The following is a 23,371-nucleotide window of genomic DNA, read 5'->3' on the forward strand; positions in this document are numbered from 1 at the left end:
TCCTGCTGGCTGTTGGGAGGCCTGGAGTAAACCCCCAACATTGTGACTGCACCTTCTTATCCCTGATCTCTACCCATATAGCCTCACTGCCCTCTAAGGTGTCCTCCCGTAGTACAGCTGTGATATCCTCTCTAACCAGTAGCGCTACTCCACCACCCCTTTTACATCCCCCTCTAACCCGCCTGAAACATCTAAATCCTGGAACGTTTAGCTGCCAATCCTGCCCTTCCCTCAACCAGGTCTCTGTAATGGCAACAACATCATAGTTCCAAGTACTTATCCAAGCTCTAAGTTTATCTGCCTTACCCGTAATACTTCTTGCATTAAAACATATGCACTTCAGGCCACCAGACCCGCTGTGTTCAGCAACTTCACCCTGTCTGCTCTGCCTCACAGCCATACTGTCTCTATTCCCTAGTTCTCCCTCAATGCCCTCACCTTCTGACCTATTGCTTCCGTGCCCACCCCCCTGCCATACTAGTTTAAACCCTCCCGTGTGACACTAGCAAACCTCGCGGCCAGGATATTTATACCTCTCCAGTTTAAATGCAACCCGTCCTTCTTATATAGGTCGCACCTGCCCTGGAAGAGCTCCCAGTGGTCCAGATAACGGAAGCCCTCCCTCCTACACCAGCTGTTTAGCCATGTGTTTAGCTGCTCTATCTTCCTATTTCTAGCCTCACTGGCACGTGGCACAAGAAGTAATCCCGAGATTACAACCCTAGAGATCTATCTATCTATATCCTGGGCGAAATTCTCCCCCAACGGCGGGATGCCCGCCAACTGGCGCCAAAGCCGGCGCCAATCAGACTGGCATCGCGCCGGCCCAAAGGTGCGGAAGTCTCCGCATCTTTGGCGGCCTAGCCCCAACATTGAGGGGCTAGGCCGACGCCGGAGGGATTTCCGCCCCGCCAGCTGGCGGAAATGGCGTTTGTTGCCCCGCCAGCTGGTGCGGAAATGCGGCGCATGCGCGGGAGCGTCAGCGGCCGCTGTCAGTTTCCCCGCACATGCGTGGGAGCGTCAGCGGCCGCTGAATGTTTCCCGCGCATGCGCAGTGGGGAGAGTCTCTTCCGCCTCCGCCATGGTGGAGGCCGTAGCGGAGGCGGAAGGGAAAGAGTGCCCCCACGGCACAGGCCTGCCCGCGGATCGGTGGGCCCCTATCGCGGGCCAGACCACCGTGTGGGCACCCCCCGGGGTCAGATCGCCCCGCGCCCCCCCCCCCCCAGGACCCCGGAGCCCGCCCACGCCGCCTGGTCCCGCCGGTAAATACAAGGTTTGATTTACGTCGGCGGGACAGGCAATTCCTGGGCGGGACTTCGGCCTATCCGGGCCGGAGAATCCAGCGGGGGGTCCCGCCAACCGGCGCGGCTGGATTCCCGCCCCCGCCCAATCTCAGGGAGCGGAGACTTCGGCGGGGGCGGGGCGGGATTCACGGCGGCCAACGGCCATTCTCCGACCCGGCGGGGGGTCGGAGAATGACGCCCCCTGTCTTTTAACTTTCTTTTAGCTCCCTGAACTCCTGCTGCAGGACCTCATGCCCCTTCCTGCCTATATCGTTAGTACCAATATGTACAACGACCTCTGCCTGTTTCCCCTCTCCCTTCAGGATGCCCTCTACCTGTTCGGAGACATCCTGGACCCTGGGACCAGGGAGGCAACATACCATCCTGGAGTCTCTTTCACGTCCACAAAAGCGCCTATCTGTGCCCCTGACTATAGAGTCCCCTATGACTATTGCTCTTCTGCACTTTGACCCTCCCTCCTGAACATCAGAGCCAGCCGTGATGCCACTGCTCTGGCTGCTGCTGTTTTCCCCTGATAGGCTATTCCCCCCGCCCGTATCCAAAGGGGTATACCTGTTCGAGAGGGGGACAACCACAGGGGATTCCTGCACTGACTGCCTGCCCTTTTGGTGGTCACCCATTTCTCTGCCTGCACCTTGGGTGTGACCACATTTGTATAACTGCTATCTATGACGCTTTCTGCTACCTGCATGCTCCTAAGTGCATCCAACTGCTGCTCCAACCGAACCATGCGGTCTGTGAGGAGCTCCAGTTGGGTGCACGTTCTGCAGATGAAGCCATCTGGGAAGCTGGAAGCCTCCCGGACCTGCCACATCTCACAGTCAGAGCACTGCACCCCTCTAACTGACATTGCATCAATTAATTAGTCAATTAAAAGTTAAAATTAAAAAAAAAAAAATTACTGTTAACTATATGTTTCCTAGCACTAGAGTTCTACTATAGATGTGAAAGCTAAATACAGCACTCTCCAATCTCAAGCTTCGATACCCCGCATTTCTGTGATGTCACTTCAGTTCCCACTCTTCCCAACCCCCCCCCCCCACACACACACACACACACACACAAACACACACACACACAATTTGAAAAGGTAATAAAATTAAAAATCACTTGCTTACCTTCTGAGGGTCTCAGATGCTCTCAGGTTCTCTCCCTGCTGATTAAAAGTTACAGGCCAGAAGAAAGAGAGAGAACAAAACAGTAGGGGAAAAGCACCTTCTCCCACTCTGCACCGAATTACCTCACTGCACCAAATTACCAAGTTTCAAATACCCACTCTGGATGCAGAGGTGGCATCTGTACATAGTCCAAGTTTCTGAGCCATATAGAAGAGGTGGGAGGACCTTGCTGTCAGCACTCTTGTCACAGTCAGCAAAGTCTGTCGTCTTTAAGCGTCAGAAGGAAGCGCTTGCGATTCAATGCGATGCTAGACCTTTGCATTGATGTCATCCTTAGAGGAGAGGTGGCTCCTTGAGTATGGGAAATGTTCCACATTTGAGAGGGTTCTTTCGTTGATCTTGATGGAGAGAAAGACTGGATCTTGCCCTGGGCAGGTTGGTAAAGGACTTGAGTTTTCTTGAGGTTTAGGCCGAGACCCATTCTTTGGTATGTCTCAATGAAGGTGTCAAGGATAGCTGAGAGGTTCTCTGAGAGGTTCTCTGAGAGAGTGGAGTTGATGATGTCATCCACATACTGAAGTTCCCTGAGTAATGTCAGTGTCATTTTCTTCTATTTTAACCGGTTGTGGTTGAAAGGTTTTCCATCCATCCTGTAGATGATGTCCATTCCACAGGGAAGCTCGTCCTTGACAACGTGAAGGATGGTGGCAATGGAAATGGAGAAAAGGGTCAGGATGATGACACTTTCCTGCTTGACTCCAGTCTTGACCTCAAAGGCTTCTGTCTTATTTTTGTCGGTCAGGACTGTCACCGACATCATATCGTAGAGGCGTTGTTAGAAGATGTTGATGAATTTCTCTGGACAGGGTCTTCCAAGGATTTCCCTATTAACTGAGGCAAAGGGCAGCACGATAGCACAGTGGTTAGCATAGTTGCTTCACCGTGCCAGGGTCCCAGGTTCAATTCCGGGCTTGGTTCACTGTCTGTGTGGAGTCTGCACATTCTCCCTGTGTCTGCGTGGGTTTCCTCCGGGTGCCCCGGTTTCCTCCCACAGTCCAAAGATGTGCAGATTAGGTGGATTGGCCATGATAAATTTCCCTTAGTATCCAAAAAAGATTGGGTGAGGTTACTTTGTTACGGGGATAGTGTGGAGGGGTGGGTTTAGGTGGGGTACACTTTCCAAGGGCCGGTGCAGACTCGATGGACCGAATGGCCTCCTTCTGCACTGTAAATTTTATAATTCAATGAAAAGCCTTGGTCAGATCGATGAAGGCCGTGTAGAGTGGCTGATGTTTCTCCTGGCATTTTTCTTGAAGTCACCAAGGTGAAAATCATGTCCGCTGTTCCATGTTTTGGGCAGCTAGCGAGGATTGGGTGATGATCTTCTCGGCAATGGAGAGTAGGGAGATTCCTTGGTCGTCTCACAGTCTGCTTTGTCTCCTTACTTAAAGATTGTGGTGGTGATGGTATCCCAGTGGTCGGCAGGGATTTCTTCTCTGTTCCAGGTTTTCAGCAGCAGCTGATGGAGATGACAGGTCATCTCTTCTCCTCCAAGTTTAAAAATCTCCACTGGAATCCTGTCCAATCTTGTGGCTTTTGCATTCTTCATGTATTTAATAGTGGCTTCAACTTTATCTATCCTTGGTGGGAGTCCAAGATTATCTTTGATGGAGATTTTGAGGGGTTTCCTCAAAAACATCCTCATTTTTAGTTGTATCAAGGTTCAGGAGTTCTTTGAGATGTTTCTCCATTGAATCCCAATGTTTACACTGTCTCTCAAGAGGGTTCTTTCTTTACTCCACACTGGTTTGAGGCCTAGGGTATTGGGTTCATATATTGCCTTGTTGGTACTGAAGAAGCCCAGATGCCATGCTTGTCAGTAAGGAGTTGCAGTTCCCTAGCTTTTTCAGTCCACCATTGGTTCTTGATTTCCCCAGTTTTTCTTTTTACCTCTGCCTTGGCTAATTGATGAGCTCTCCTCTTTGCCTTGCTGGTTATATTGTTCGGCCAGGCACGGAGAGCTTTCCTCTTGTGACCAATGATTCTCGTCAAACCAGTCTTGGTGTTTCCTGGTCTTGTAACTGATGGTTTCTTCACAGCTTGAGATGATGGCTGTCTTCAGTGTTTTTCCTGTTTTCCCCCGCTGCCAGGGCCTGTCAGCCTGGTCCCGGCGAGGTCCTGCTCTCCATTGTCACTGAATGTTTTCTTTGGGGACTTTTGTGGCCTTAACAGTGGCCATCCCTCCCAATGATCCTGTTGGGGCAAGAGAGCTGCAAACAATTTGGCTAACCAATATTTCTTTGAGGTAGGACTTCTTTTGGGAAGGGTGAAAAACCAATTAAAAACCTGACTGGTGTTAAATGACTGTGAAGCGAGCCAACCAGGCACAGATCAGGGGCCGAAGCACCACTCCTAATGTAAAATGAATTTCTCTGTCTCTCTCTGTCCCACCATTAATCTTTGCTTCAAGATTTTATGGTGTTTTCCTTTAACAAGTTCAATGGTGTCTGCCTCAACGCTCCCTATGGTAAGGACCTCCATGCTGCAACTCCAATGCTGTGCAATTCTTTATTTATCTCTTTTATCACTATTGTAAGTTTTTATTTGACATCTCACCATTGTCTCCTTAACTAAGGACAGGGCCTATCCTTATTTCTTTATTTTAAAAATCACTGCTCAACCTCCTCTTCAAACTTGAGTTTCCCCTCATAATTATAGATTTTTTTCATTTGGTATCATTGTGGTCAAACTTCACGCCACGCACTCAATAGCTTTAATACCCACATACAGGGACATCTAAAACTGTTACTGGCACCTAATCACTGCCATGTATACACTTAACATCGTCTCTTTGTCCTTTAGACCTCTGTTTAAAACCAAAATGATGCTTTTTTTTCAAATCATAGAATGATGTATTTCAACTTGTGGGGGTCTCCATTCATCGAGACTTTTAATTGGCCATTTACGGGTCTCGATTGGCTTTGGGGTCCACTACCTTCCCACAGCTGGTAAAATACCTACAGTGACAGGAAGGCGATAGGCATGCCAACCCTCACCCCGCCAGCCCTTTGCCCCTGCATTACCACCTCCCTATCCCCTGACCTCCGAGCACACTCATTTGACCCTGTAACAATCCTGTTTCTAGATTTTGTAAAAAGCTCTGAAGCGTTGGAATTTAAATAAGCCAGTAAGTCGTTTAAAAGCCAGCTGTCAATCAATATTTGTTTATGTTTGGGAATGATTTTTCTGCCAAATCCCTTTTCCGTTTTAAAAAACAGTGGGGTTGGCATTACTGTCAGCATAAGCTCAAGGAACATCACCTCATATCTCAATACAGTCTTCCAACTCAGCATTGAGTTCAACAATTTCAGAACGTAGCCTCCTGCACCATTTTTTCAGATGCCAGTTTTTGATTATGATTCTGCTATTGCCATTTACACTTCCTGTAGTTACGTCTTTTGTTTCTTCAATTGTCTCTGATTCATCTCTTTTTGCATTGCACCGTCATTCTTTTTGTCATTCCATTTTTTCTGCCTCCCATCTTATCACTGACTTTCCTATTATTTTCTTGTCTCCCGAGTACCCTGCCTTTATGTACTTGTTTAAAACCAGTTCTGATGAAAAGGTCATTGACCTGAAATATTAGCTCTTCTTTCTCTCTCCATTGGTGCTGCCTGAATTGTTGAATATTTCCAAAATTCAATTTTTATCCAAGATCCCCAGCATCTGCAGTATTTTGCTTCTGGAGCAAAATAAGATTTTCCCTGGACATTTATATCAACATAATTAATCTATTACAGCTTTGTTTCCCTGCTTGAAATTAAATGTTACATTATGCTACATTAAATGTTACACATGCTAATTTCAAAAATCCATTTCCAATAATCTTCCTAGAAATCACCCTGAAGACACGAATGGGGACAGAGTCCCATAGCGTGTGAGATGAACTGGGTGTTTCCTGCGCTTGGAAAGCCGAGAAAAATCCCGCTTCTAATGCCCATCTGGGTAGATAGGGGGCATCAGCGGGAAACGCATGGTCAAGGCCACACTTAGCCCTGTTCCCTGAGAGAGATCGGTGGTATCCCAATTTCCTAGGCTCCCAATGCGACCCACAAACAACTCCCAAGCTCCAGCTCACTATAAGGAGGTCCTCAGATCCTTTGCACCCCCCCCCCCCCACACCCATGCAGGGTACCCCAGCCCAACTCCCGTTGCGTGTAAAATGCAGGCGTGGCACTTTGAAAGTGCCCGCCTGGCACCCTGTAATGCTCCTGCCAATGCCACCCAGGCATCTTGGCAGTGCCAGTGTGCCCAGGTGACACCAGCAGTACCAGAGTGCACCCTACCCAGAGGGCAAGCACCTGGGGCCTCCCATCCCCTGGGAGACCCTCCTGAATGCCGTTCCATCTGGCCCCCATTGTGGAGACCAGCACTGAACAGCACTCTCCCAAGATCTCCAAGGTGGGGGAATAGATCCCACACCTCAGTTGGTTCTCTGGAATTCATATTAGAGTGAGACTAGCTGACTCACTCTAATATGCAGAATTGCCAGAAGGTGATCGCGTCCACAATGGGTGGAATTTACATTGCGACCTCTCACGATTCGAGGCAAGCTGGGTAGATCCTGGAATTGGGATCTACCAGTCACTTCACGCTACTGTCAGGGCGCAACGCCTGCAATTTTATAAATATAAGAGTTGAAAATAATCATGGAATTTTCAGCTGTGGATGATAATTTAAGGGAAAAAACAATAGCATCAAATTATCAAAACAAAACTACAATTAAATAATGATGTGGACATGCCGGCGTTGGACTGGGGTGAGCACAGTACGAAGCCTTACGACACCAGGTTAAAGTCCAACAGGTTTGTTTCGATGTCACTAGCTTTCGGAGCGCTGCACCTTCCTCAGGTGAATGAAGAGGTATGTTCCAGAAACATATATATAGACAAATTCAAAGATGCCAAACAATGCTTGGAATGCGACCATTAACAGGTGATTAAATCTTTACAGATCCAGAGATGGGGTAACCCCAGGTTAAAGAGGTGTGAATTGTGTCAAGCCAGGACAGTTGGTAGGATTTCGCAGGCCAGATGGTGGGGGATGAATGTAATGCAACATGAATCCCAGGTCCCGGTTGAAGCCGCACTCATGTGTGCGGAACTTGGCTATAAGTTTCTGCTCGGCGATTCTGCGTTGTCGCGCGTCCTGAAGGCCGCCTTGGAGAACGCTTACCCGGAGATCAGAGGCTGAATGCCCTTGACTGCTGAAGTGTTCCCCGACTAGAAGGGAACATTCCTGCCTGGTGATTGTTGCGCGATGTCCGTTCATTCGTTGTCGCAGCGTCTGCATGGTCTTGCCAATGTACCACGCTTCGGGACATTCTTTCCTGCAGCGTATGAGGTAGACAACGTTGGCCGATTCGCACGAGTATGTACCGCGTACCTGGTGGGTGGTGTTCTCTCGTGTAATAGTGGTATCCATGTCGATGATCTGGCACATCTTCCAGAGATTGCCATGGCAGGGTTGTGTGGTGTCGTGGTCACTGTTCTGAAGACTGGGTAGTTTGCTGCAAACAATGGTTTGTTTGAGGTTGCGCGGTTGTTTGAAGGCAAGTAGTGGGGTGTGGGGATGACCTTGGCAAGATGTTCATCATCATCAATGACGTGTTGAAGGCTGTGAAGAAGATGACATAGTTTCTCCGCTCCGGGGAAGTACTGGACGACGAAGGGTGTTCTGTCGGTTGTGTCCCATGTTTGTCTTCTGAGGAGGTCGGTGCGGTTTTTCGCTGTGGCGCGTTGGAACTGTCGATCGATGAGTCGAGTGCCATATCCCGTTCGTACGAGGGCATCTTTCAACGTCTGTAGATGTCTGTTACGCTCCTCCTCGTCTGAGCAGATCCTGTGTATACGGAGCGCTTGTCCATAGGGGATGGCTTCTTTAATGTGTTTAGGGTGGAAGCTGGAGAAGTGGAGCATCATGAGGTTATCCGTGGGTTTGCGGTAAAGCGAAGTGCTGAGTTGACCGTCCTTGATGGAGACGAGTGTGTCCAAGAATGCAACTGATTTTGCAGAGTAGTCCATGGTGAGTCTGATGGTTGGATGGAACTTATTAATGTCATCTATATATAGAATTTGTCTATATATATGTTTCTGGAACATACCTCTTCATTCACCTGAGGAAGGAGCAGCGCTCCGAAAGCTAGTGACATCGAAACAAACCTGTTGGACTTTAACCTGGTGTTGTAAGACTTCATACAATTAAATAATACCAATTTACAGCAATATTTCTAGCAATGACTGAATTAGGATCTAGTTCTGAGTATAGGGTGGAAACTGTCTTCTATGAACCAAATCCAGATATGCTGTGAGAACTATCTGCTGTCAGTATTCGGTAAACTGAATCTGACAGTTCTTCACGGATCACAAAGTCCTCATCATACAAAAGAAGAACTACTGAGGGGACCAGACCAGTTGTTAAAAAGATCATATGTTGAGCAAGTCTTCTGTTTGCAAATTAATTATTGAATTTCAGTTGTCTTTGCAGCTACATTTGATTGCTTTTACAAGAAACCTTTGACTGAACAAAGCACATGAGAGAATTTTCAGTTTGATATATAAAGATTTGTGAATGTGCTCTGTCAGAGGAAAGGATGAATAACAATTGTTTCACAGTGAAGGAAGGTGCTTGGCACCGATGCAGACAGCCTTCTCTACTGTTGCAGGTGGATTTAGAGAAATTGTTAGGAATGGTCGGTAAATAGAAAAAGGTCATTGCAAAATCGTGCTGCGACAATAAAATCTGAAACTTTGGAGGCTTCCGATGAGGGGAAAGGTGATTTTTCTTCATTCATGAGATTTGGGGATCGTTGGCAATTAGTTTCCCACACATAATTTCTTTTGTGATGCTGGTGATGGAATCTTCCTTCTTGAACCACTATGTCCTATGTGGTAAGGATACTCCACAATGCTGGTCGGGAGTTCCAAAATGTTAACCTATCAATGATAAAGGAAATATCATCGGTATTTATTTTCAAGTCAGAATGGTATGTGTCTAAAGGCGGGGGAGGGGGCGGGGAGTGTGATATATATTTTGAATGAGGTGTTTTAATGTTAGGTGTTGTGACATTATGTAGAATGTCTAGTACATAAAAGGTTAATTTAATATCATAATCGACTACTAGATGGAGCTAGGGAGCAGGTTTCTGGGAGAGAATGTAGGGAAGGCGAGAGTAGGTTAGAGAGCCAAGGAGCAGAGCAGTGGACAATTTAAGATACTGTGCATGAGACAAGTGTTAGTATAGTGTGGATTGTAATTTAGTTAGAATATTGTTTGCTTTAGGAATAGCTTTTTGTGGTCTTTGTGTACACTACAAATCCATCCTGAGTATAAGTTGATAGAGTAGACAGTCAGAGACTTTTTCCCTGGGTGGAACAAATCATTACAAGGGGACATAAATTTAAGGTGAATGGTGGAAGATATAGGGGGGATGTCAGAGGTAGGTTCTTTACCCAGAGAGTGGGCAGCACGGTAGCACAAGTGATTAGCACTGTGGCTTCACAGCGCCAGGGTCCCAGGTTCGATTCCCCGCTGGGTCCCTGTCTGTGCGGAGTTTGCACGTTCTCCCCGTGTCCGCGTGGGTTTCCTCCGGGTGCTCCGGTTTCCTCCCACAGTCCAAAGACGTGCAGGTTAGGTGGATTGGCCATGATAGATTACCCGTAGTGTCCATAAGGGTTGGGAGGGGTTATTGGGTTGCAGGGATAAGGTGGAAGTGAGGGATTAATGTGGGTCGGTGCAGACTCGATGGGCCGAATGGCCTCCTTCTGCACTGTATGTTCTATGTAATTCTAAGTAGTGGGGGCATGGAATGCACTGCCTGTGGAAGTAGTTGAGTAGGAAACATTAGGGACCTTCAAGCAGCTATTGGATAGGTACATGGATTATGGTAGAATGATATAGTGTAAATTAATTTGTTCTTAAGGGCAGCACGGTAGCATTGTGGATAGCACAATTGCTTCACAGCTCCAGGGTCCCAGGTTCGATTCCGGCTTGGGACACTGTCTGTGCGGAGTCTGCACGTCCTCCCCGTATGTGCGTGGGTTTCCTCCGGGTGCTCCTGTTTCCTCCCACAGTCCAAAGATGTGCAGGTTAGGTGGATTGGCCGTGATAAATTGCCCTTAGTGTCCAAAATTGCCCTTAGTGTTGGGTGGGGTTGCTGGGTTGTGGGGATAGGGTGGAGGTTTTGACCTTGGGTAGGGTGCTCGTTCCAAGAGCCGGTGCAGACTCGATGGGCCAGGTGGCCTCCTTCTGCACTGTAAATTCTATGATTAAACTGGGACAAAGGTTCGGCACAACATCGTGGGCCGAAGGGCCTGTTCTGTGCTGTATTTTTCTATGTTCTATGTTGTATAAGAAACACGAAGAACACCACAGGTGTCTGTCCTGAATTCCAGGATTAGTATATGATGGTAATGTAGTGCATTGAGCAACATGAGAGTTTGGTGGAACGATGGATATGACATGTCCATTGAAGATGTATTCAGTGATGTTTACCACCTGCATGAGGTCATTCAATCTTCTTCTGGCACTTGCTGCCAGGTGCTCAGGTACTTGATCCCACTGACCATTGATCTCACAAACCACCAATTCCTATTCCATTCTAAGTGTGGTCCTTAAAAGCCTCCCACCACACTCCCCCAGAATATGGCTCCTCTGCTCCTGTACACCTCTATGATTGAAGTTGCATTTATGAAATACGATGCCCTCTGCCTTGTACTCCACTTTACTTCTCTCCAACTGCAGCAGTGGCAGTCTTTCATTTCACGTAAGTCCTCTTTAAGAGGGACAGATTGACTTTAAGAGGAGCAGGCAGATGAAACGGGTGCTAGATTCACACTATGTTAGACGTCCTGTTCAATATGCAGCCAGCTGCAGATGGGTCCTACTGGGCTGCAGGCTGAAATCATTCAAATGCGGAGACAGCATAGAGTTAGTGTGCTGCCTGCCTCAACAAGTTAAACTGCAGGTAGATCGCAAATTTGATCCCCAATCTTGAAAACTGATGCCAATGAAATTTAGCCCTTGGTCTCACTTTAGCATCACTAGGAATGCTATCTTTTCTTTATTCTTTCATGAGATGGGCATTTCTGGCAAGGCCAACATTTCTTGCCCATCCCTAGTTGCCCTTGAACTGACTGGCTTGCTAGGTCATTATTTGAGGGCAGTTGAGGGTCAACCATATTTTCTGTGGGCCTGCAGTCACATGGAGGCCAGACCAGGTATAGTGAACCAGGTGGATTTTTACAACAAACAATAATGGTTTCAAGATCACAAATAAGTGAGACCAGCTTTATAGATTTTATTAACTCAATTACGCTGCGGTGGGATTTCAATCCATGTCCCCAGAGCAATAGCCTGGGTTTCTGGATTAAAAGCCCAGCGACATCACCACTACACCACAGTCTTCACATATTACTTTGTTTGAAGTAATAGAAATGTGTCAATAAAACTGTACAATTCATATCCAAGGAAAACATGGGCGGAATTCTTCGAGCTTCCGTACTGAAATGGCACTCGGTGCGGGGAAGGAGAATGGGGCCTCAGACCCGCGATTGCGTCCGACGCCGGGACGTGATTCGCCGGTGACCAAAGCAGCGGGGGCCGTTGAAAGAGGCACCTGTGGCGATTTTCTGCGGTCGACCGGCCGAGTTCCCGCCGGCGTGGTTCACATATGGTTCGACCCGACGGCAGCTCGGCGTTGCGGCTGTGGTGGCCGTCCAGGTGGGTCCAGGGGGATTAGTCTCCCGGGGGGGGGGGGGGGGGAGTGGGGATCTCCACGATGGCCAGGCCCACGATCGGGGGCCCGCGATCAGCGGGTGTGCCCGATCTGTGGGGGGCCTACCTTCTTCCGCGCCAGCCCGCTGTGTGGCTCTGCCATGCGTGGACCCGTAGCGAGCAGTGCAGGGCTGCGTGCTGGCTCCCTGTGGCTTACAGAATCACTGGGCCAAGAGAGCTGTAGACGCTGGCATGAAACACTCCGGTGTTTACGTCAGGGTCAACACTTAGCCGCATTTTTCGAGAATCCCGCCCACAGTTTTTGGTCAAATGTAACATGTCAAAGCTCATTATATTGAATTTTTCAACCAATTATATTGTATTGTGGACAATATGACCTTAATTGTGTTTCCATTCTGATGCACGATCAATTGCACAAAGACTAAAGTTGGGTACAACTGTGACTTTATTACAGTCAGATGCGTGGCCTCCTGCTGCGGCTGGTGAAATGGCAGGGCACTGGAGGTCATGCATATTTATACAGTTCTCCGTAGGCGGAGCCAGCCGGCAGGAGCTACCGGCGAACCTGTAGTGCAGGTTTTACCTTGCATCTCCTTTACAGTGGTTCACCACATTCACCACCTGTTAAAAATGAGTCCGGCGGGGGTGACGTGAAACTATATACAATTAGTGCAATTATGTACAGTGATAGGGAAAGAAAAGTCCATGTTGACGGTCCGGAGTCCGTCAAAGGTTCAGCCGGTCCGGTGCTCTGGTGCTTCGTTGGGAGCGGCGTAACGGTGGCGGTGAAGTCGGTGCTGGCAGTGGTGGAGGTGGCACCGATGGCGGTGGTGGCGGTGCTGATGCTGGCCAGTCATCGGGGAACTGGAACGCCGGGAGCATGCCGAAGTCCTCTTCGTCCTCTTGTGCGGAAAAGGGGAGGGGGAGGTGGTCTGGTGGGGTCAATATTGGCTGGGAGGTGGGGGGGGGGGGGGCATTGGTGGGGGTGTGTGTTGGGATGGAACCTGACGGTGCCAGGTCCCTGAGTGAGACAGTATCTTGGTGGCCGTCGGGGAACTCAACGTAGGCATATTGAGGGTTGGCGTGGAGCAGGTGAACCCTGTCCACCAAGGGGTCCACCTTTTGGAGTCTGACGTGCCTACAGAGAAGGACCGGTACTGGAGCAGCGAGCCAAGTCTGGAGCGACAACCTGGATGTGGACTTCCTGGGGAAGGTAAAAACATGTTCATGGGGTGCACAATAGTGACCGGATGGAGTGCAGAGCATCAGGGAGGACCTTCTGCAAGCGAGAGGCTGGGAGGCTCCTGGACCGTAGGGCCAGCTGGACGGCCCTCCAAACCGTCCCATTCTCCCATTCTACTTGCCCGTTTCCCCGGGGGTTGTAGCTGGTCATCCTGCTGGAGGCTATACCCCTGCTGAGCAGGAACTGACGCAGCAATCGCTCATGAATGAGGATCCCCCTGTCACTGTGGATGTAGGCGGGGAAACCGAACAGAGCAAAGATGGTGCTGAGGGCCTTGATGACGGTGGCAGACGTCATATCGGGGCATGGGTTGGCGAAGGGGAATCTGGAGTATGCATTGACCACACTGAGAATGTACGTGTTATGGTCGGTGGAGGGGAGGGGCCCTTTGAAATCCACGCTGAGGCGTTCAAAGGGGTGGGAAGCCTTCACCAGCCGCGTACGGTCTGGCCGGTAGATGTGCGGCTTGCACTCCGCACAGACTTGGCAGTCCCTGGTGACTGTCCTTACTTCCTCAACAGAGTAGGGCAGATTGCGAGCTTTGACCAGATGGTACAATCGAGTGACCCCCGGGTGACAAAGGCTGTCGTGTAGGGCCCGGAGTTGGTCCACTTGTGCGCTGGGACATGTACCTCGGGAGAGGGCGTCTGGGGGCTCGTTGAATTTACCGGGGTGATACAAGATCTCGTAATTATAGGTGGAGAGCTCGATTCTCCAACGCAAGATTTTATCATTTTTGAACATGAAGGCTACCGACCGTTGGTCCGTAAGGAGAGTGAATCTCTTACCGGCCAGGTAATACCTCCAATGCCGCTTCAACAATAGCTTGGGCCTCCTTTTCGACAGATGAGTGTCGAATTTCAGAAGCATGAAGGGTGCGGGAAAAGAATGCCACGGGTCTGCCTGCCTGGTTTAGAGTGGCAGCAAGGGCGACGTCTGAAGTGTTGCTTTCTACTTGGAAAGGCAGTGACTCATCCACTGTGCGCATCCCGGCCTTGGCGATGTCTGCTCTGATGCGGGCGAAAGCGTGCTGTGCCTCGGCCGCGAGGGGGAATTTGGGGGACTGAATGAGTGGGCGGGCCTTGTCCGCATAGTTTGGGACCCACTGAGCGTAGTAGGAAAAGAGCCCCAGGCAGCGTTTGAGGGCCTTGGGGCAGTGGGGAGGGGAAGTTCCATGAGGGGGCACATGCGGTGGGGGTCGTGCCCGAGTAGTCCGTTTTGGACTATATAGCCGAGAATGGCTAACCGGGTCGTGCTGAACACACACTTCTCTTTGTTGTAGGTCAGGTTGAGAAGAGTGGAATGCGGAGGAATTTATCGAGGTTGGCATTGTGGTCTTGCTGGTCATGGCCGCAGATGGTGACATTATCTAAGTACGGAAAGGTGGCCCGCAAACCGTACTGGTCGACCATTCGGTCCATCTCTCTTTGGAAGACCGAGATCCTATTTGTGATACCGAAAGGGACCGTAAGGAAGTGGTAGAGGAGACCGTCTGCCTCGAAGGCAGTGTATGGCCGGTCCGACTTCCGGATGGGGAGCTGGTGGTAGGTGGATTTCAGGTCAATTGTTCAGAAGACCCAGTACTGCGCAATCTGATTGACCATATCAGATATGCGTGGGAGGGGGTACGCGTCGAGCTGCGTGTACCGATTGATGATCTGGCTGTAGTCCACAACCATCCTGTGTTTCTCCCCAGTTTTAACCATTACCACTTGGGCTCTCCAGGGGCTGTTGCTGGCCTCGATAATACCCTCCTTAAGCAGCCGTTGGACTTCAGACCTGATGAAGGTCTTGTCCTGGGTGCTGTACCGTCTGCTCCTAGTGGCAACGGGCTTACAATCCGCAGTTAGATTGGCAAAAAGGAGGGGGGATCGACCTTGAGGGTCGCGAGGCCGCAAACGGTAAGGGGCGGTAAGGGTCTGCTGAATTTGAGGGCGAGGCTCTGGAGGTTGCACTGGAAGTCCAGGCCCAACAGGAGTGCAGTGCAGAGATTAGGAAGGATATCGAGGCGGAATTCTACACCCTGGACCGTGAGGGTGATTGTATAGAAGCCTCGGATCGGGACAGAGTGGGATCCGGAGGCTAGGGAGATCCTTTGATTGGCAGGGTGGTCCGCGAGGGAGCAGCGCCTTACCGTATCTCGGTGAACAAAGCTTTCGGTGCTCCCGGAGTCCAGCAGGCACGAGGTCGCGTGGCCGTTGATTTTAACCGTCGTCGACGCGGTGGCCAGGTTGTGCGGGCTAGTTTGGTCCAGCGTCATCGAAGCGAGCTGCGGGTAGCCATCGGATGCTTCGGGTGGCGAGCGTGTGCGGTTCCGATGTCGGGATGTCCGGAGACCCTGTGGGGGACATTGCAGGATCAGGACAAGATGGCGGCGTACATGGGGCACACATTGCGGGGTCGGGACAAGATGGCGGCGCCCATGGGGCGCAAGTGGACAAAGGGGAACAGGATGGCGGCTCCCATTGTGCGTCTGGCGTGGGGGAGGGGGCAATAGTGGGCGCGATCGCAGTGACTGCGCGGGCCTGGCACACAGCCGCGAAGTGGCCCTTTTTACTGCAGGCTTTACAAACTGCCGTGCGGGCCGGGCAGTATAGGCGGGGGTCCTTCTGCTGACCGCAGAAGTAGCAGCGGGGACCCCCGGGTGCGTGGATCGCCGTGCGGCGCAGGCGTATTGGGAAGGTAGGGCCCCGGCTGAGCAGGTCATCGGCGGGGTCCAGGAGGTGTAGGAAGGAGTAGAAGGGTGGCAGCGCGGCGGGAGGGGTGCGATTGTATGTTGCGGGATGCAACCGTCATGGAAAGCGGCAAGGTTTTTGTGTCCGCCAGTTCGAGCATGGCCCCTTCCAGTAATCGTTCTCGGATGCGGTCCGACGCAAACCCCGTCACGAAGGCATCGCGCATGAGGAGATTTGCGTGTTCAGCGGCCGTAATGGCCTGACAGTCACAGACCCGGATGAGTGGAATTAGGGCCCGCCAGAAGTCTTCGATGGACTCACCAGGTAGTTGCGAGCGAGAGCCGAGTATATGCCTGGCGAAGAGAATGTTTGCCTTCTGCGCGTATTGTTCCTGAAGGAGTTCCATTGCTTTTGTGTAATTCGTGGCTTCTTGGATCAACGGGAACATGCTGGAGCTCAGTCTGGAGTACAGGACGTTTATCTTCTGAGCCTCCGTTGGCGCGGGGTCGGCCGCATTGATGTAGGCCTCAAAACATGCTAGCCAGTGAGCAAAGTCTTTCCTGGCATCGGGTGAGTGCGGATCTAGCTGCAGGCGATCGGGCTTAATTCGGATATCCATTCTGTGGAAAATCTGACTGTAATAAATTGATGCACAATTAAATGCACAAAGACTAAAGTTGGGTACAACTGTGGCTTTAGTACAGTCAGATGCGTGGCCTCCTGCTGCAGCTGGCGAAATGGCAGGGCACTGGAGGTCATGCATATTTATACAGTTCTCCATGGGCGGAGCCAGCCGGCACGAGCTACCGGCGAACCTGTAGTGCAGGTCCTACCTTACATCTCCTATTACAGTGGTTCACCGCACATTCAACATACATAAATGGTAAAAAGCTGGTGGAAGGAGGATTAGGGACCTAATTAGAGATTTTGAACATGGAGGCAGGGGACATGGCTGAGGTACTAAACCTAAGAGGTAGATGCTACCTGTCATGATATTCAGGTAAACATCATGGTACAAACATACATACATACTGATGGACAGGTCAACGGACCAATCAACACACACACAACACCACAGCCAATCACAGGCAAGAGCATGCACACTACAAAACAGGGAACACGACTCTTCCCGGGCATTCCAGCAGGAGACAGCTCAGGGCACATAGCTCACAGCAAGCCACTCAGACATCCACCATGTGCTGAGTGCCACTCCAATATAGTATTGGGTATAGATCCACAGATTCTAGGGTTATGATCGAACCTCAGTAACCAGTTTACCACTGTAAATAAATGTTAGTAATAAAACTGAGTTGTACCATTCGCAACCGTGTTGGTTCGTCTGTGTAGCAGAGTACCCAACACATCACTACCGAGGCCATGGTTTCAGAGGAGGCAAGTTGGTCATTAGAAGTGTTCAAAATTGATAGGGAGCAAGTATTAGATAAACTGTCAATACTTAAAGTTAGGCAGGCACTGGGACTGAATGGAATGTTTTAATAAGGACACTGGGACTCCATACCGAGTAAAGTAAGGATTAAGTTTTATTTACACTAACGATCTATACACTACCTGGTAGATCCCTAGCAGCTTCCTCTCTGGTCGGTGCCTTGCTGGCGGACCTTGTATACAGTGGTTAAATGAGATAGTCTGCCTCGAGCAGGAGAGCTTGTACTCCACAAGGAGCATGGAGAAGCCAAGCATTCCCATTCTGTAGGTCCCGTGTGGGATATTACAGATGCATCCAGGGAAGTGAGTGGAAATTGCAGGGGCACTGGCCTTAAAATTCCACTCTTCCTTCAACTCGGAGGAGGTACTAGGGGATTAGAGAATTGCAAACTTTATGCCCTTGTTAAAAAAAGGTTGTAAGGATAAATCCAGCAATTACTGACCAGTCCGTTTAACTTCATGGTGGGGTAACTTTTGTTAAAAACAATTATTTGGGATAGAATTAATAGTGACTTGAAAAAATGTGGGTTGATTAGGAAGAGCCAGCATGGAGCTATTAAAAGAAAATCATATTTAACTAACCTGTTGGAGCTTTTTGAAGAGGTAACATACAGGGTCGATGAGGGTAATGCTGTTGAGATGGTGTACAATGACTTTCAAAAGGCATTCGATACAGTAACACACAACAGACTTTTGGGAAATGTCATAGCTCATAGAATAAAAGGGACAATGGCAACATGGATAAACAATTGACTGAGTAATAGAAAACAGAGTAATGGTCAGTGGATATTTTTCAGCCTAGAGGAAAGTTTGTGATGGAGTTAACCAGAGGCCAGTAAAGGGCCCCTTGCTTTTCCTGATATATTTTAATTATCTAGATCTTGGTGTGCAGGGGATGATTTCAAAGCTTGTGGATGATACAAAACTTGGAAGCATTGCAAATCGTGAGGACAGTGCAGAACTTCAAAACGACGTATACAAGTTGGTGGAGTGGGCAGATAGGTGGCAGGTGAAGTTCACTGTGGAGAAATGTAATGTATTTTGGTTGGAAAAAACAGAGACAGACAATATAAAATAAAGGGTACAATTTTAAAGGGTTTGCAGGAGCAGAGATATCTGAGTGCATATGTGCATAGATCATTGAAGGCGCAGGATGGGTGGAGAGAGCAAATAGTAGTCTGGATTTCCTTAACAGGGCTATAGAGTACAAGAGCATGAAGTTTATACTGAACATATAGAAGATGCTAGTTAGACCTCGGGTGGAGCATAGTGTACAGTCGGTCCTACACTTTAGGATGGATGATGACACATTGGAAAGAGTGCGGAAGAGGTTTAACAGAATGGTTCCAGGGATGAGAAACTTAAACTGTGAAGATAGATTGGAGAAGGTCTCTTCTCCATGAACAGATGAAGGCTAAGTGGAGATTTGATAGAGGTGTTCAAAATCATGAGGGGGTTTGACAGAATAGGTGGGGAGAAACTGTTCCTGCTTGTAAACAAATTGAGAACGAGAGAACATGGGTTTAATGTGATTTGCAAAGAAGCAAATGCAATATTTCCACGCAACGAGTGATTCAGGTCTGGAATGCACTGCCTGGATGTGTGGTGGCGGCAGGGTCAACCAAGGGATTCAAGAAGGCATGAGATGATTATTTGCATAGAGAAACAAATGTTATGTTGGAAATAAATGTTTTACACAATGTGTGGTCGGGTATGGTATGCACTGTGGGGTAGTTTGGTGGAGGCAGGTTGAATCGAAGTATTCAAGAGGGCATTAGACTATGTTCAGGCTTACAGAGAAAAGGCAAGAGAATGATGGTCATAATGCTCATTCGGGGGAGCCGGTGCAAACACGATAGGCTGAATGGCAGCCTCCTGCGTCAGAAGAATTTTGTGATATATGCACCATCCAGCCCTCAAAAATGCTTGCAGAAGTTAGCGCCAGTATGGATCAGGTTATCTGCAGTAGACAGGGCTACAAACAACCCAAACCAGGAAAGCATTTTCATCATCTGCATGTAGAATAAAATCAATCTTGTACTAAAATCGACCAGTAAAATAAATCCGCTGGCAGTGAATGCTCCTTATTAAACTTGAAATAGGTAATGACCTTCCAAATGAGGATTTGAAGTTGACATGTCTCCAGATGACACAGATGTATTTGGGACATGTTAGCTGCATGAAAAGTACAGGGGCGGGATTCTCCGATCCGTCGCCGGGTGAATCCCGCACCCGCACCCGCCGGCTGCCGAATTCTCCAGCGCTGGGGATTTGGCGGGGGCGGGAATCGCACCGCACCGGTCGGCGGCCGCTGGCAGCGGCCCCCCGGCAATTCTCCGGCCCGCGATGGGCCGAGTGGCCACCCGTCTTTTGCCGATCCCACCGGCGTAAATTAGAGTAGGTCCTTACCGGCGGAACCTGGCGGCGCGGGCGGCCTCCGGGGTCCTTTTGGGGGGGGGGGCGCGGGGGGATCTGGCCCTGGGAGGAGCCCCCACGACGGCCTGGCCCGCGATCGGGGCCCATCGATCCGCGAGTGGGCCTGTGCCGTGGGGGCACGCTATTCCTCCGCTTCGGCTGGTATTCCTCCGCCATAGGTGACGCGGAGATGAACCCCCTCTGCGCATGCGCTGGGATGACGTCAGCACCTGCGCCAACTCGAGCTGGCCGGCAGGAGCCCTTCGGCGCCGGTTGGCGTGGCGCAAGCCCGTTCCCCGCCAGCCGGCGGGGCGCAAACCACTCTGGTGCCGGCCTGGCCCCTGAAGGTGTGGAGGATTCCACACCTTTGGTGGGGACCTGACGCCGGAGTGGTTCACGCCACTCCTTCCCGCTGGAGTTGCCCGCCCCGCCGGTTTCCGAAGAATCCCGCCCCTGATTATGTATTAGTTAATTGGAACCTTTTATTTATTCATTAAATTTTCCAATTACGGGGCAATTTAGCATGGCCAATCCACTTGTCCTGCATATCTTTGGGTTGTGGGGTGAGACTCACGCAGGCACGCAAATGTGCAAACTCTACGTGGACAGTGACCCAGGGCCAGGATCGAACCGGGTCCTCGGCGCCGTGAGGCAGCAGTGGTCACCACTGTGCCACCGTACTGCCACTGGAGCCTTTTTGTGAAGGCATAAAGAGGATCCTGCTTTAGAATAAATAGAGATTTTCTTTCCATTTGTTTGGCAGCTAAGTGGCCTGTGACCAATCTTTAACATCAACTTCAATCTCACTGCTTCCATGTGTCCAAATTCAATTCAAGGGACTTTGTTAAATGTTTCTGTTTGAGCTGCATTTCAATTGAACACAATTGCAGACCCTGGAATTCTCTACCATATGGTGTATCCACACCGTATGGACTGCAGCAGGTAGGACGCTCACCGCCTTCTCCAGGACAGTTGGGAATGGGCAATACATCTGGTGGCCTAGCCAGCGACGCCCATATCCTATGAACAAATAATCAAACAAAAATAAAGATTTGCATCATAATTTTCTTAAGATCAGGGTAAAATGTAAATGCTGTGGGGGACTATTTTAATTGCAAGGAAATGAAAGGTGTTTTAAAAAATTACAATCTAACTTGGAGAGTGAATAACTCACTCAGAGGGACTTGCATAAAATATTAACATGGAAATTGTTAACCACTCTCGTCCTCTTTTTGATCGACGTCACCTTTTATTAACACACAAAAAAGAAACTTAATCAAAAAGTACAAAGACTTGTACTTGTGACATTTTCAAGGAACTGTAACAAAAGTTAATGTAGATTACATTATTTACGAGGTGTGCATCTCCATTTTCAATCTTATTCCTTTACCTCCTGAAAAGAGCAGAACGCCATGATCCACATTTCTATTTAATGAAACAGACTTGCAGTTCTCGATTGCTGTGTTCCTTTCAACTTCCTATTAACCAAGAATAGGAGAAAAAAAGGAAGAGGGAGAAAGATCCAAACCTTTATCTCTGAGACATTACAGTACAAGGCAGAGACCATGCTTCCTCCAGAGAGAATGTAAATCCAACAAGGCCAAGTTACTGACCTTCGTTCCACATATTCCTGTTCAATCAGCATCTGCCTCAACTTATACTTCATTTATTGTGGTCCCATGGTAACCATTACATTATTATTTCCATGATTTCTGAACAGAGCCTCCAGAGATGAGTGAAGGTAGAATAATGACACTCATTCCCTTCCACCTGCTGTAAGCTACTGCGGATTATAACATTGATATGTGACATTTGAATTAAGAAGCTTATGAATGAGAACAATACATTGCAATTCAAGGCAATAAACAACGAGACACATCGAAGTTACAACCACATATTTTGTTATGCGTTAATCATTCTGCATTGAACTAAATATCTTGGTTCTATCCCTTCTTCCCTTGTTTATTCGGAAAAGAGCGAATGAGTGTTGCAATTGTCAAGTCTCGATGTGACATAAGTTTAAGTAATTGATCAGTGAAGGTATAATTGCTGAGGTGGAAATCTTTGTAAGGAGAGGATATTTGGTTTCAAACTCTGCTCCAGGTGGAATTTAATGCAAAATTTGCAAGCACATGAAAGGACTTCAAGCCATGACCAGGAAAGAGAATCAAGTCAAAGGAACAAATATTTTGGCAAGGGCTTGTCTTCTAAGATTAAGGGTTCGATTCAACTAAATGGGAATAAAGTCCCATAGCATGTGCGTTTAGTCATGTGTTTCCTGGCGCTCGCAGCGTCGAGAAGCACATGGCTACACAATGCGACTCGTGTTGTATAAGGGGCCTCTGCGGGGAATATGCGGCCGCACACAGCCCCATTTTGTATGGCGTACCGATCTCCGAGGCCCCCGAAACGATCCCCAATCTCCCCCAGCCTCAACGTACTATGGTAGAGTCCCCTGCCCACCCCCTCAGCTACCACCCCCCAACACCCACACAGGGCACCCCGGCCCAATCGCGCATGCAGAAAATGCCAGCTTGTCACCTTGGGAATCGACATATTAGAGTGAGACTAACTGCTCGTTCTAATATGCAGATTTGCCAAAAGATAATCCTGCCCACAATGGACAGGATTCACATTGCAATGTCTCGCAAGATCGCATTGGATCTCACAAGGCCAGGTTCTCCCTGATTTTATCAGCCACAGGGAGCTGCTTTTCGGCCGCAGCGTTGCCATTGGATCGTGTCATTTGACTCATTTCAGACTGAAGTTTTTGGACACTGAGGGCGGGATTCTCCGTTCTCTGCTGCTGTGATCGGGAATCCTGATTGGGCGAACAATGGAGTGTCGGCAAAGGGTTGGAGGTTGCAGTCCAGACAAGGGACACACAATCCGGAGAAGGGTCCTGGCATGAAGCCCTCGCCTACAGCCCAAGCTTACCTAACCCCCAGGACCCATGGGGAACACCTCCCTGCCCCCCCAGGACCCATGTGGAACAGCACCCCCACCCCCCTACACCCTAACAGTTGGAGAAGGCACATTAGCAATGTGATGACCCCTTTGACCCTCTTAGGACTCCCATCACACCAGGCTAGTGTGTCACAACCAGGTTGTCATGATGTCAGGGGGCAGTGCACTGTTGGCAATGTAAGGGGACTGAAGCGGGGGAGGGTGGTCTGAAGGGGTGTCTAAATTGGGGGAGGCTGGGGAGGTCAGGTGGGGCGGCTCGGGTCACCCTCATGTGTACATGGTGAGGGGGAGGATGCCCCTTCTTGTTGAGGGGTTGGGAGTGCTCCCCTGTCACCAAGGAGAGAGGGGGTCAACATTTGCACTGGGGGTGGGGGGGTGGGGGAGTGCTGCTGAACTTTGGGATCATTG

The 23,371-nt window shown here is 49.4% G+C and overlaps 1 protein-coding gene across 1 annotated transcript in view; it reads left to right on the forward strand.

Moving 5' to 3' along the window:
* The window catches only part of unc5a (unc-5 netrin receptor A), a 900,708-nt gene that overhangs the window by 118,532 nt on the left and 758,805 nt on the right, over positions 1 to 23,371 (forward strand). The window lies entirely within an intron of this gene.

The sequence above is a fragment of the Scyliorhinus torazame genome, chromosome 7, assembly GCF_047496885.1.
Source record: "Scyliorhinus torazame isolate Kashiwa2021f chromosome 7, sScyTor2.1, whole genome shotgun sequence".
NCBI lineage: Eukaryota > Metazoa > Chordata > Chondrichthyes > Carcharhiniformes > Scyliorhinidae > Scyliorhinus > Scyliorhinus torazame.